Below are 14,979 nucleotides of genomic sequence, written 5' to 3' on the forward strand. Positions count from 1 at the left end.
TATCCAGTAATTACACAAATATACCCAGTAATTAAACCAATATACGCAGTAATTAAACAAATATATCCAGTAATTACACAAATATACCTGGTAATTTAACAATATACGCAGTAATTACACAAATATACCCAGTAATTACACAAATATATCAGTGATTACACAAATATACCCAGTAATTAATCAAAAACATTGAGTAATTTTACAAATAAACCAAGTAATTACACAAATATAGAAAGCACCAAAAAAAGCGGGTCATGGGTAGAAACAAGGAAAAAGCTTTATTAATTATTGCATGGAAGATAAAAACATGATGATAAAAATTCTACATGTAGAGTGGGGGCCAGACGCGTTTCGGCTCACTCCTTCATCTGTGACCTAGAAACATAATGTAACTAAACATGTATATATCCTCAGGGTGTAGCTGATTGGGTGATCAATTAGTTGATGATCAAATTGGGAAGTAAAGTAAACTCCCCCTTATCATTAACACTTAGTATGCTATTTATTTGCAACAGGGAAAAATACACAGTCAAAGACAAAAACATGTACAGCCAATATATAAACAATAGTACAATGTGAGCATGCTAGAATTCCTTGTCTGTGCAATGGAGTCAGTAATGTAAAAATGGCTCCATTTTAAAGATAACAACCTTTAATTAAGGAACTAATACTGTTATAGTAAGGAACCAAAATGTTTCTCAAAATAAGTTATTGGTACTATAACAAGTGACAAATCCTGCATTAAATCAGGTGCCCACAAGAGAAAGTAGGAAAAATAAAACATAGTGAGGGAAAGGAAAAAACAGAAAACAAAATACCTTTTTACCTTTTAAAAAAACTCCTCCCAATCCTTGCACTAGTCTCTTGGGGGCATCAGACACGCAAAAAACATCACTGTCTTTACCAAACATATATTCACCCCCCCAGTGTCAGTAAAAGTTCATGCAAACATGTGAACATAATAGAATCCTGGAATATTATAGACCCTGTTGTCTAAGCAATAAAGACCAACTAGATAGATTGACCAGAAAGAGGATCTATGTCTATTGGAATGTATTTCTCAATAGAGTCAAAAGAGTAAATAGGAAAACATATAGGTAAGTCACTGTAATGTTACCTAAAATAAATTAGCTGTGCTAATGGTTTGCAATCAACAGTCGAAAAAAAATGTAATTGTGTTATTAGACTATTTAATGTAAGTTGAAAAAATAATAAAATTGGTAAAATGCTGAATAGACCTTAATTTCAGACATTTATAATGTCAGAGTCAATATTAAAACCAAGAGGCACCCTTGTTCTCAGGGTGAATATCCAGAATGCCTCCCTTTTAGACAGGATAGCATCCCGATTACCCCCCTGAGTGGTCGACGAATATGAGCTATAACAATCCATTTGAAAGTTTGAACATCACAGTCACGTTTCCCTATGAAATGTTCTGCTAAAGCTGAGCATGGAGTGATTGAAGATATGTTGTTAGGTGTTCCCTAATCCTGACTCTGACCTCTCTGGTCGTCATTCCTACGTATTGAAGGTTACAGGCCTGACATGTGACCAAGTAGATCCCATATTAAGTTCTACAATTTGAACAATAATCTACATTGTAGATTCTCTGTGTAGCACAAGATTGGAAATGCTTAGATATCAAAGTATGTCCGCATACTTTACAATTAGGTTTACTATATTTAAAATTACCTTTTGCTGTTAACCAGCTACTTTGTGTGTTTACTGCAGACCATACTAGGAGACAAGCGATTTCCCAGTGTTTGATTTCATCTAGAATCAAAATGGAAACCTTGTTTCACTATGGGGTTGAGTATCTCATCACCCATAAGAATTGGAAGATTGTTTTTGACAATCCTGACAATTTCATCATATTGCCTGCAAAACTTGGTGCTGAAAATAGTCTTATCATCTTTTGAAGTGTTAGTTCTGATTAAGGTCTTATCTTTCAAAAGGGAGGATCTGTCTAGACGTTGTACCTGTAGCAATGCATTTTTAATCACAGAAATGTTATATCCTCTTGCGAGAAATTTTGGTTGTAACAAAGCACTTTCCGACAAAAATTTTGTCATTGCTAGAGCAGTTTCGTTTCAGCCTGATAAACTCTCCTTTTATCATGCCAAAACCCGTACACTTTGGGTGTAGACTCTTTGCATGAAGAAGAGTATTGGATTTAATGGGCTTGGAATAGAGTTCAGTATTGAAATTGTTGTTGCATAAATCACCCTCTAGTGTTAGGTCTAGATATGGTACTCTTGATTGATCACAAAAATATGTAAATTCCAGACAACAATCATTGAGATTAAGAGATGCAACAAAATCATCTGCCTCCTTAGCCGAGCCTGTCCAAATGAAAAGTAAATTGTTGATGTAATTACACAAATATACTTGGTAATTAGACAAAAGCATCCAGTTTTTAAACAAATATACCAGTAATCACACAAATATACTCAATAATTACACAAATATACACAGGGCCAGTACTTATAACAGTAAATATTTACAGTTATTAAACAAGTATACCCAGTAATTACACACATATTTCCAGTAATTAAACAAATATACTCAGTAATTAAACAAATATTTCCAGTAATTAAACAAGTATACCCAGTAATTAAACAAATATTTTCAGTATTTAAACAAGTATACCCAGTAATTACAGAAATATTATCAGTAATTAAACAAACAAATATACACAGTAATTACACAAATATTTCCAGTAATTAAACAAATATACTCAGTAATTAAACACATATTTTGAGTAATTAAAGGGATACTAAACTCACATTTTTTCTTTAATGATTCAGATAGAGCAATTGTAAGCAACTTTCTAATTCGCTCCTATTATCAATTTTTCTTTGTTCTCTTGCTATCTTTATTTAAAAAAAAGTAATGTAAACTTAGGAGCAGGCCCATTTTTTGAATAAGAACCTGGCTTATGCTTGCTTATTGGTTGGCTGAATGGGGTCACCAATAAGCAAGCGCTATTCAGGGTGCTGAACCTAAAATGTGGGTTTAGCATCCCTTTAAACAAACAAATCGTTTCAGTAAATACACAAATATATTCAGTAATTACATAAATATTTCCAGTAACTAAACAAAAAAATATACTCCGTAATTAAACAAATATCTCCAGTAATTAAACCAACAAATATTTTCAGTAAACAAATATACCCAGTAATTACACAAATATACCCAGTAATTACACAAATATACCCAGTAATTACTCAAATATACCCAGTAATTACACAAATATGTTCACTAATTAAGCAAATAAACTAAGGTTCCGAGTATTTATACAATGATACCAAACAATTACACAAAGGTACTCAGCAATTGCACAAATATACTAAGCGATTACACAAAAATATCAAATGATTACATAAAAATACAAATTATTTACTCAAAGATACCGCCTACTTACAAAAGGATATCCAGAAATTATTCAGAAGTACCCGATAATAACACAAATATATTTACTAATTACTCATATACATAATAACCACAGAATAACCAACAATTACACAAAAGTAGCCCAATGCAGTCACCCTTCTGATGCCAGTGAGTGGTACCTAGTTCAGTTACCCTTCTAATGCCAATGAGTGGCATCCAATTCAGTCACCCTTCTGATGCCAGTTAGAAGCACCAGTTAAGTCACCCTTCAGATGCCAATAAGAGACATCCAGTTCAGTCACCCTTCTGATGCCAGTTAGAAGCACCCAGTTAAGTCACCCTTCTGATGCCAGTTAAAAGCACCCTTCTGATGCCAATAAGAGGCACCCAGTTCAGTCATCCTTTTGATGCCAATGAGAGGCACCCAGTTCGGTCATCCTTCTGATGCCAATGAGAGGCACCCAGTTCGGTCATCCTTCTGATGCCAGTTAGAAGCACACAGTTAAGTCACCCTTCTGATGCCAATGAGAGGCACTCAGTTTGGTCATCCTTCTGATGCCAGTGAGTGGCACCCAGTTAAGTCACCCTTCTAATGCCAGTGAGTGGCACCGAGTTCGGTCATCCTTCTGATGCCAGTGAGTGGCACCCAGTTCGGTCTTCCTTTTGATTCAACTAAACCTTTCTACAGATTTCATCAGTGGGATGTCCTACTATTAATGTCTATGGCTAATTAATAAATGATATCAGTGGAGATCAGAGGATCCCTGTAATACGAACCCAGAGGGGTTAATTAGGCTGCTTGTTGTAGTAAAACTACAGGAATGATAATATATCATGTCATAAAATGGTTCCTTTGAATTTGTGCTGCCCTAGGCATAGGCTAAAATATGTCCCTGGTACCTGTAAATGTACGAGGCATCTTCATGGGTACCAATTACAAACTAAACTTTACAATACAGAATAACATAAAGGGACCCTACACTACAGAAACTTTGTTTTGGGGGAGGCATGGGGCAAGAACCTACACTATGGAACATCAGTTGATGGGAGATGAAGGGATAAGGCCTACGCTACCAAAATAAATATGGGGGAGGGAGACCCTACATTACAGTAATATAGTGATAGACTATAAACTGGGTACTGGCAGACAGCTGCTAATACCTAAGATGGCTGCCACTAGTGGGAGGGGGAGGGTTAGAGAGCTGTTTGGCAGGGATCAAGGTGGTGGGAGGGTTGAGGAGAGATCCCTACACTGCAGGAAAAAAAGAAGAAAAAGAAAAGCCTGTCTGCCAGTACCTAAGTTGGTGGTGAGCAGTGTGGGTTGGGGGGGGGGGGGCTGTTTGGGAGGGATCAGGAAGGTAGAAAGTGTCAGGTGGGAGGGTATTCCTTAAATTACAATACTAGTACCAGCTAACTAATTAACCCCTTCACTGCAGGGAATTTCAGAAGTGTGATGTGCATCTGCAATTTGCGTTCTTCTGACTACCAAAAAGCAATGGCAATGCCATACATATGCTACTTCTGAACAAAAGGGATCCCAGAGAGGCTTTTACAACCATTTGTGTTATGACTGCACAAGCAGTATGCAAATAATTTCAGTTTGAAACCCAAATTTGTGAAAAAGTTAATGGTGACATGAAATATACCAAAATGGGCTCTATTTCTGTTTAAATGAAGCGATAGCAAAAATACTAACACATTTTCAGTATTTTGGGCATGTTTTTCCTGGTGGTGAAGGGGTTAAATATATTTGAATTTATATATGTGTGTGTGTGTATATATCTATATATGTGTTTATATGTTTATATATTTATATGTGCACATTTATATTTAGAAAAAGATAGCGCCCGGAGTGGTTTATTTTATTGAATTCACTAAAACAGGTACAAGCAGAACAAAAATCGGATGGTGTGTCTGACAGATCTGCCGACGCGTTTCAGCTGTCATGCCGTAGTCATAGCTTGAATACTGGTAGTAACACCTGTGCATTTTAAAACCAGTAACACACTCTGATTGGTTAAAAACAAAATACATCGTCCTATCTTGCTAATTGAAATTTAAAGCAATATATATACATTGATTATTATCAATTCCCTTATAAGCTCAAATGTGGAAAGAGAATGGACAGATGAGTATGACACAGTTACAGTGTTACAAGTTAAACTTAATTTAGTACATATTAGTATTGTACTGAACTGCCTCTATCTATGAAGAAGAGATGAACGTTTGTTTAGTAGATCGAAAGACATGGGTGATGATAGTCATTGTTTGTTTAAATAAAGTCCTCACCCATGTTAGGCTTCTAATTTAGGGTTTAACGTATATGTTTTTTGGGTGATAAATACTAATGGCGTTTTAAATTATTATTATTATTCAGTTGCTCAGATAGGCATTCACTGGCAAAAAATGATAAGGTCATATTCACTATTGAGTCCCAGCGGTTGTTTGGTCTTAAGTGTGAGAATCCAAAAGACCTATTGTTTAGCAAGTTGTAGATCCCTGTCACCCCCATGCTTCAATCTGGGTACATGGTCAATGATGGTCCACCTTAACTGATCTGTTTTTTGTCATGAACATATTTAAAATGAGTAATGAGGGTTGTAGTCAATGTGCCTGTTTTTATGTTACATATATGTTCCTGTATCCGGGATCTGATCTCCCTTGAGGTCATACCTACATATTGTAGGTTACAGTGTATACAAGTCAATAGATATAACATAAGTCGCTATAGAGTTGTAGCACATCTTGTGGGTATAATGGATCCCAGTATTTGTACTAGAAAAACCATCCCCCAACTGTACAAACTCACAAGCCTTACAGTTTAAAAAGTGACATCTATAAACCCCCTTAGTAGAGTGCCATGAGCTCTGGGTATCAGTCCTAGACAGTTCTCAAGCACGTAAGGGAAAATTTGTTTCCTATTGTTAGACCTTTTCTGTATGCAAAGCAACAGCCACTTCTGGCAATGTCCACTAGATCATGATCTGCAGACAGCACTGAAAAATATCTTTTAATTATTCTGCAGATTTGGTGGAATTGGTCGCTATAAGTAGTAATGAAGGTCCTTTTGTTTGCCTAATTAGTTGATTTGGTAAAGTACAAAGTTTAAAGATGGTGTTCGCCTAGCGCCGGTTTAGCAATATGTACCCTGTAGCTCTGGTTATTGACACCTAGCTGTCACAAGGGAAATCAGTAGAATAAAGTATGTATGCCAAAGTGCCTAACCTGTCGGAGGCTGGGGTACTAGTCAAGAATATAAATTCTTTCAAATTTTATTCATACAATATTTAAAAAAACAATACAAAACAGTTCAAAAATCCATGGATCCATGTAATAATAAAACACCAATTACAGTGAATTTAAAACACTGATTACAGTGATTTAGAACAATGGTAAAAACAGTTGCTTGAAACTTCTCAACAATTAACATAGACAGTTTAAAAGTTAAATTATGAATACAAGTTAAAATAATCTTAACCGGGGGGCGGAGTTAACCGCCATTCAGAGCAGACATCTGTGTGAAGAGCTCCGGGAGAAAAACAAGATTAATAATCTTTTTTCGCGGACACATCTTGATATTAGTGTCAGAGTTGGAGGTGCATATCCCCAACGAAGATCTGAAGAAGAAACCAGACCTATTTGAGAGCAGATTCAGCTTAATTTATATTCTCCATATAGCCCAAAGTGAACTCTGACTTACAGGGACACATAACACGCCAGCTGGGCCTCTTCACCTCCGGAGTGCCGGGGATCCGCTCCAGAGGCTATGTTACTTTTGCACGGCTCTTCTACTGCTATCACTTTGACCCTACCCTGCCCCATCTAGCCCACAACTGATCTCCTGTGCTAACAACCCTACACCAGAAACGGGACTTTGGATTGATAGTGATCCTAACGATCACCTCCCTATACCCACCTACACTTGCTGTTACTGCTCCAGAGGGTCGGAGCTCCGCTCCGGAGCAGCTTAAAGCTTCACAGGTACACCTTGGATCTGGTGTCGAGCTGAGATCAAGATCTGGCTTGTCGAGTCTCCCACGTGGTCTAGACTTACCACCACAGGCATCAGGAGCATATAACCATGCAGAGACAGACTCCAGAGGTGAGCAGGTGGAGTGGCCTGGGAGGGGACTGCATCGCTTTTGAGACCCCGCAGCACACCACTCATAGGAGGTCCAGAGAAACAGTCGGAGTCTGCAGAGGCGCAAATGGCCCCCATTTTAACCCTACGGCCTACCCGCCACACAGCTTCATATTCGCTGAACCTGGGACCCCCTATCCTGCAACGACACTTGAAGACCTTCATCCTGGGACATTATTGGGTGAGACCTTCCTTTTGCACCCTACAGACCACACTCCATATCTCCTACACACTTTATGTGCCACAGGCATACATAATCTCGCCATACTATGACCCACACCAGTCACATCAGGCCACAGCCTGAATTTTGTCCTTGGGGCCAAACTGAGAGTTTTCTACACAGGAGCTCTAGCGGTCCTAAACTTCCTGCCTGTCACCCTGTACTTAATGGCCAGGTTCCCACACTTACCTACCAAGCAATACAACGTATATAACAATGTTGGCACAGCTGGAACTGGTTTCACTCTTAACATACCTCCTGTACCTGATTGTCATCTCTCCAGCCCTACAGTGTAGGGGGACACCAGGACTCCCTCTCCCTGACTTACTAGGTCCTATTGTTAATGAGAGCACTTGAGTTGGACATAAGACTACTGCCTGAATCCTCTAGCTCCAAAAACACTCCATACAATCATTGCTAAAACAGCACCACAGAGAGGCTCACTGGGTGACACACCTGACCTAGCTTATCCCACAGCTTTAACAGACCCTCCTAAGACACCTACTGGAGAGCTTTAATGCCCTTTAGCCTAAATTTAATTGACTTCCTTGGGAACATTGCTCCTCACCTCGATCTAACTACCACCTACAAAAAGGATCTAAGTACCTATACCTCATAGTGAAAAGACTCTCAAATTCAGGCCCATCCCTAATCTGGATTTACCCCTATCTTATTGTGGTTAACATACAGATCCCAAAAGCTTGACCCCCCCTTCCTTGGAGACCCTAGAAGGGACTATTGGAGAAGACATCACCAAGTTGTTTCTATAATCTAACAGCTGCTGCGTCAGCCTGATTGTATTTGGGGTAATACCCCAAACTGTAGTGTCATTTTGCTGTTTAACCTCTGACCTTGCTCCCACAGGGTTTTAATCTTGTACTACTTATCACTACATTTTATGTCATAAGGTCTAACTGCACTGAGGGTCATACTTAAACTACTCTTTTTCTGTGTACATTGGAAATTGCGGGGCCCCCTTAAAACTCTCCCTTTCCGGCTCAGCTTGTCTGAGCTGGTCACTTCCATTTTACTTTTCCCCTTCCTTTTGGTCGTATCCCCTATTCCCAGAGTTGAGAGGGGGTCCATTATTATCCCACAGTAACCCTCTGGACTATACCCGAAGGTCCCCTTTGGCCTAGGGATATTTACAGATAGTTGCCCCCCTGCTTGGGGCTGAGAGTTCTCTTACTCAACTCCTGATAAAATCAAGATGTCCTAGGGCTTGAGGGGATGTCAGCTATCCCTGCTCTGCAATAAATATATGTAAATTGGGATAACCTCTCATAGCTGGGAGTGCTCCCTAACTACAAGACAAACTAGCAGTGCCTTTGCATAACCAAATTTCTTTTCAGGAAATAGTCCCTAAAATATTGGAGACATGCCTCATATGTCTAGAAGACAAGTGAAGACCCCTACTGTTAATAAAAAGACAGTATATGATCACTTTACTCAATCTGGAAAAGCACCCATTGCTGATCAAAACACAGAGCTAAGTGACCCTGAATAATTAGATACAGAATCTCATTCGAGCATATGCTCGGTGACACCATCACATCATTACATCACAAAGTCTACTTTACAGAAGATGCTCGCCAACCAGACATGCTCTATCACGCAAGAGATCCAGCGATCCTCTGCAGAATTGAAAAATGATATTTCGGAATTAGGAGAAAGAGTGGATGCACTCAAGCGTAAACAAGATGATTTGGCAGTTGATCAAACCAGTATGCTATCTTATACTGAAAATCAGTCGGAACAACTAACCCATCTGGAGATTAAAATGGCTGATCTTGGGGGGCGGGGCCAACTGCCAAAGGAGACAGACGTAACTTAGCTGTGCTCCTGTAGCCTGAAAGTTAAAACTTTAATATATTGAAGGTTGAGAACCTATCCTGTCACCTTACATTACCCCTAAGATGGAAGACATTTCTGTGCATCTAACTACACTGCTGGCTGGCTTATTGGACAAAGCTGACAGTCATTTCAGCAGTCTACGGTCCGTCTTTAGGGAGCTACGAAACCAAGATGGCGCTACCTACCTACCTCAATATGAGGCCCACATGGAGGGCCTGACAGAGGATCCGCTGCTTGCCCAGCCTTACCCCACACGATCATAGGCGGAGCAGCCCGGAGGAGACCCGATCTGTATCTTAGGCGGCTATGAAGGAGGTGACCCGACGTAACTGGAAATGGACAACACACTTCACATGACGGCTAGTCCGACGGGTATAGTGGAAACTCCCCAGAACAAAGCGCTGCAGTACCATATACCCGGTGTACTTCTTCATCTAAGCTTACACATGTCCCCAAGCCCTAACACTACTAAGGCACCGTGCGGTGTAGAAGGCTCCTGTGTGCAGAGGTCAGAGCGCATATATCGTCCGCTCACAGCACTTTCCGATATTATCTTATATGGGACAGAAGAACCGGCAAAGATTTCAGTGAGGCGCCTCATCAAGGATAAGCAGAGGTGGGAACCGCTACTGACTCATGTCCGCAGAGATCGATCTCTCCCAAAAAGGCTTGCGTGTCTACTCATGATCTGCCCATATGGTAACTTTTTGTCTTTTACCCCACAACGAAGGGACCCTGTGCGAGTTCTCCTGTGTTGCATTTACACTAGAAGAGCCGGTATAGGCTAATGGACAGATCTGTTTTTGTCTTCATATATCGTGCAGCTTGTATTAAAGACTTTGCGTGCTCCAAACATTATATGCACACCTAGTGATTTACAGTAGGATGTTTGATTCTACATACGACCATGGACAAAATAGACAAGGTTTAAATGACTGGGCTGCAGATATATATTGGCTCTGGGAACTTTCTAAGATGGCGGCTAAATGTTTTATGTTCTTCTACTCTCACGGCCCTGTAATTAGGAAGAGTTGGACATCAGATTGAGAAATGTTTGTTTTATAGTCATTAGATATAACTGTTCACTGTCTTCTTAAGTGTTTTATGATACTGTATATTTTTTGTCATACTCTATCTCTACTAGTAGACAAGTTTAACAAGTGATATTTGGATAAGTTAATATACTGCTTGTTTTTCTAATTTTTAGGTCAGTCCTGAATACCTATGTGAACTGCTATTACTGTGACATATATTTTTATTTATATAGTTAATGCACGTAACGTCTTAGCTCCCCTGGCGGCTCCTTATAATCTATCACCCACCAAGATCTTCACATGTATATATGGCTATAAGGCTCAATATACCCTAACAACATTATTTGTGTATTAGGACTATACAGATAGCTGCATGGAAATATCTGGTTTTAGCAATCTTAATGCAGGCAACCACCCTATATTGCTGCTTATTATGAGCAAGCTTGTTTACTGCTGTAGTTTATAGGTTTCTTTTTGGGTCCACTTCCATTTTATATTTTAATTGGATATACTGATCCTAAAGTTGTATAATGGTAAATCCCCTTACCAGTTACATTAAGCGTTATAATGTTCTACATTTATATGTGAGGTTCATCTCTATTATGACAATACTTTCTATATACTAGCAGAGTACTCTCCCAATAGAGTTACTATTGCTTGTTCATGCCTACTAGACTTGATCCTACGCAGAGAGTTCATGACAGATTTTAATCATCCCAGCGTTATGGGGAATAGACCTTCTGATACACTACACCACATTTTATAGTAGTAGGTTACTGATACCCTTTAACTACGATGACTAGACACCTAAACTTTATTCAACATATCTATCACGCTACAACTTATCATGCCTGATAGTAACCTAAGGAGAAGATAACAAACTTCTAAGTATAGAATTACTGGTCTTATTAAATTGTACTAATGCCTAACGAAGCTATTCATTTCAAGGTATAATTTAGGAAAACTTTTATTAATCTTTTTTAGGCACAGGTTCAGGGTATTATTTATTGTTATAAGAGTTGTCTCATAAGCTTTTAGGTCTCTAAATGACTAAGCTACCATTTATTGATGTGTTATTTTAGTGCATTACTTATTGCTTGATAATATGTCTATCCCCTACTTTATATTATGGCAGTCATATCTTTCTGCAGAGTTTTTTGTAAATTACTATGCTGACCCAATTGTGCTTCATGCCACTTATTTACCTTTTAGCTAGTACTTACTACTGCATTGGAATTCACCTTCTTTCCCTAGATCTGCAGTCAGAATAAGATATGTCTATCCTTATCTATTAAGCACTATGGCCTGTGTATTTAATATTTAGCTGTGTCAACCTATTCCAAAAAGTATCTTTTGAACTGTTGTTTTGTTTTTCCTCCCATATTAAGGGTCACATTTGAACTTGCTATCTCAGCTAATGGAGCCTGCTGAGACACTCACAGTGACTATATAACCTAAACGCATATATGTTCTGGCCTAACAGCGATCTGATTGCTCTTTATTACCTATATGTCTAGTGACTGCTACTAGTATTGATTAGTGCACGTCTGCCCTCTTTTGTGTAGGTCCTATTCTATTAATGTTCTCTTTATTTAGTTAAGTTAATACACTCTTATCCAGGATATTCAAGATGATAATTAAACCCCAGCAAACTTTAAGCTTTTTAATGCCATAGAATTCTCACTGATATTCTGCCTTATACCTGCCCCTTAGATACTCAAGAAACTTTCCTATATGGCTCCGCCCCTCCACACTCCCCCTTATTCAATAAGCGGTGCTTATCCGCTGGAATTCCTCCCCCACCCATAATATTTTTACTATGAGCTATCCTTAGGCCCAATAGTGGCCGCAGATCTGACTATTTTATATATTATTTCACTTTAACACAGCCAATAGGTCCATGAGAGGCCTTCTCACTAGTCAGCCAGTTTTGCGAATATATATAAAAATCTAGAGGTTTGAGAAACTTATTTGATGTTAGACATTGCTACAATTTTTGTTGTCTATGATTTCTACTGTCTTTTTATGATCGAAAATGTATATTCACAACTGACTGAAGCGCATTTACTATTGTAAGCATATCAATGTATGATGTTTTTTTTTTGTATTGTTGCATAACCTCAATAAAAAAATTATTTACAAAAAAAAAAAAAAAAGGCTGATATTGAGGATAGATCCCGTAGAAACAACATACGGTTCAGAGGGATTCCGGAGAGTGTCGGGACTCCTGACTTACAAGCTTTCCTAAGAGAACTCTACTTGGAATTGGTGGGCTCCCCAGAAGGAATGGTGGATACTATGGAAAGAGCCCATAGGGCCTTAAGATCTAGAACCGTTCCCACGGAAAAACCATGAGATGTAATAGTCTGCTTCCATAGTTATGTCTATAAGGATAGGTTGATGCAGGCTGCCTTTAAGAAATCAGCCCTTTCAGAGAAGTTTGGCGACATCCTGCTTTTACCTGACTTATCTGCGCACACTTTGCAATACCGCAAGACTTACCAAACGGTCACTTCAGCCCTTAGGAAAGCTGGCATCAAATACCGTTGGGGATACCCCATGAATCTAGTAGTTACAAAAGATAACCAATCTCATGTAATCTCTACTCTTCCTCAGGGTCTGGCTCTCCTTGCTGGGGTCTTCACTCAGTACTTTCTCCTCCACCACAGGCTGTCAATCCGAAACTAAGAGCTTCTGCTCCTGAGTGCCCCATTAAGGAGCAGCGAGCAAAAAGATCTAAGGTGATCCCATCCTAGAGTTCAACTTGAACACTATCACTTCTAACTTTTCGTCTGTGGGACCAACCTAACCTAAAATGTTGCTAGACCCACTGATGGAAATATATTTGTACAGTTAATGTTAGTATACAGGTTTACATGCACTTTATGAAACTTATTATGTTTAAGTCTGAATTTTGCACTGCTATTTTTGTGTTATTCTGCCTACATGGCACTTTTTGCATGCTTAAATTTTCTCATGTCTGTGGAGCGGGGTTAACATAGTTGACTCTTGCTCTTCACTGTTGTTTTCTCCCCCCCAACAGAAGCCCACGCTAGGGCTCCACTGAGGCAGACTATTTCCGTCAAATCCCACCTCTCTAATCTCCTACTCATTTAACCCACCCCTAACTACTCATACAATTTGTTATTGATTCCCATGTCCACTCTCAAGATTTTAACACACAATGTCAGAGGCTTAAACTCCACACATAAACTTAGCTTCCTGGCCAGATCGCTCAGGCACCACAATCCGGATGTGGTCTTTCTTCAGGAGACACATTGGATACCTGATAAACCCCATCACATAATATCAAAGGAGTATAATACACTAGAGTATGTCCCATTTCCACAGAAAGCCAGAGGTGCCGCAATCCTGATCCATAAAAGAACAGCCTATGAACAAATCCAGGTCATAAAAGACCCTCAAGCTAGATTTCTTATCTTGGTGTGTAAATTAGACCATGTCAGTTACACACTAGTATCCGTCTATCTCCCCAACTCTCACCAACCTAAGCATCTCAAACAAATTCTCCTTACAGTTGACCGGGTTAAAGTAGGTAGAGTCATAGTGGCGGGAGATTTTAATATGATCTGGGACCCAACTCTTGACAGAAAATCCACTAGACGCATAAAACAGACTTCCCACACCACACAACTCTCTATCAAATTCCGTCAAATAATTACGCAATTTAACTATTATGATATCTGGAGATCACTCCACCCCAGGGACAAAGATTACACCCACTTTTCTCACCCGCATAGGACATATACTAGACTGGACCATATATTCTGCTCAGCGGAAACTCTGGACCTGGTTAAGAGCTCCAATATATCTCTCTGTCCATGGTCAGACCATGACTTTGTCACGGTAGACCTCCGCTCGATGGAGAATAACAACACAAAGTACTCATGGCGCTTTCCCCATCAGGTCCTTCTGGACATCCCCTTTAAAGAAGAACTTAGAAAAAATATAATTTCCTATTTTCAAATAAATGACAATAATCAGGTGAGAGATGATACCCTCTGGGGTGCTGCTAAGGTCACCTTTAGAGGTCTCATTATAAGGAGACAAGCATACTTAAAGAAATTGTCGGGCCTACCCCTATCTTGCTCCCACATAGAACTACGGCGCTTAGAGACCTCTAACCGGTCAACACTTTCAAATACCATCACCGAAAAAATCAAGACACTTAGAAACCATATCAGCCAAATATAACTAAAACGCACTCAAGCTAACCTTCTTAAGATGAAGCAACTTTTTTATTATAAGAGCAATAAAGCAGATACCCTCTTAGCTAATAAACTTAAAAAAAGGACAAGCATATCCAGAATCCACCA

Source organism: Bombina bombina, chromosome 8 (assembly GCF_027579735.1).
Source record: "Bombina bombina isolate aBomBom1 chromosome 8, aBomBom1.pri, whole genome shotgun sequence".
Taxonomy (NCBI): domain Eukaryota; kingdom Metazoa; phylum Chordata; class Amphibia; order Anura; family Bombinatoridae; genus Bombina; species Bombina bombina.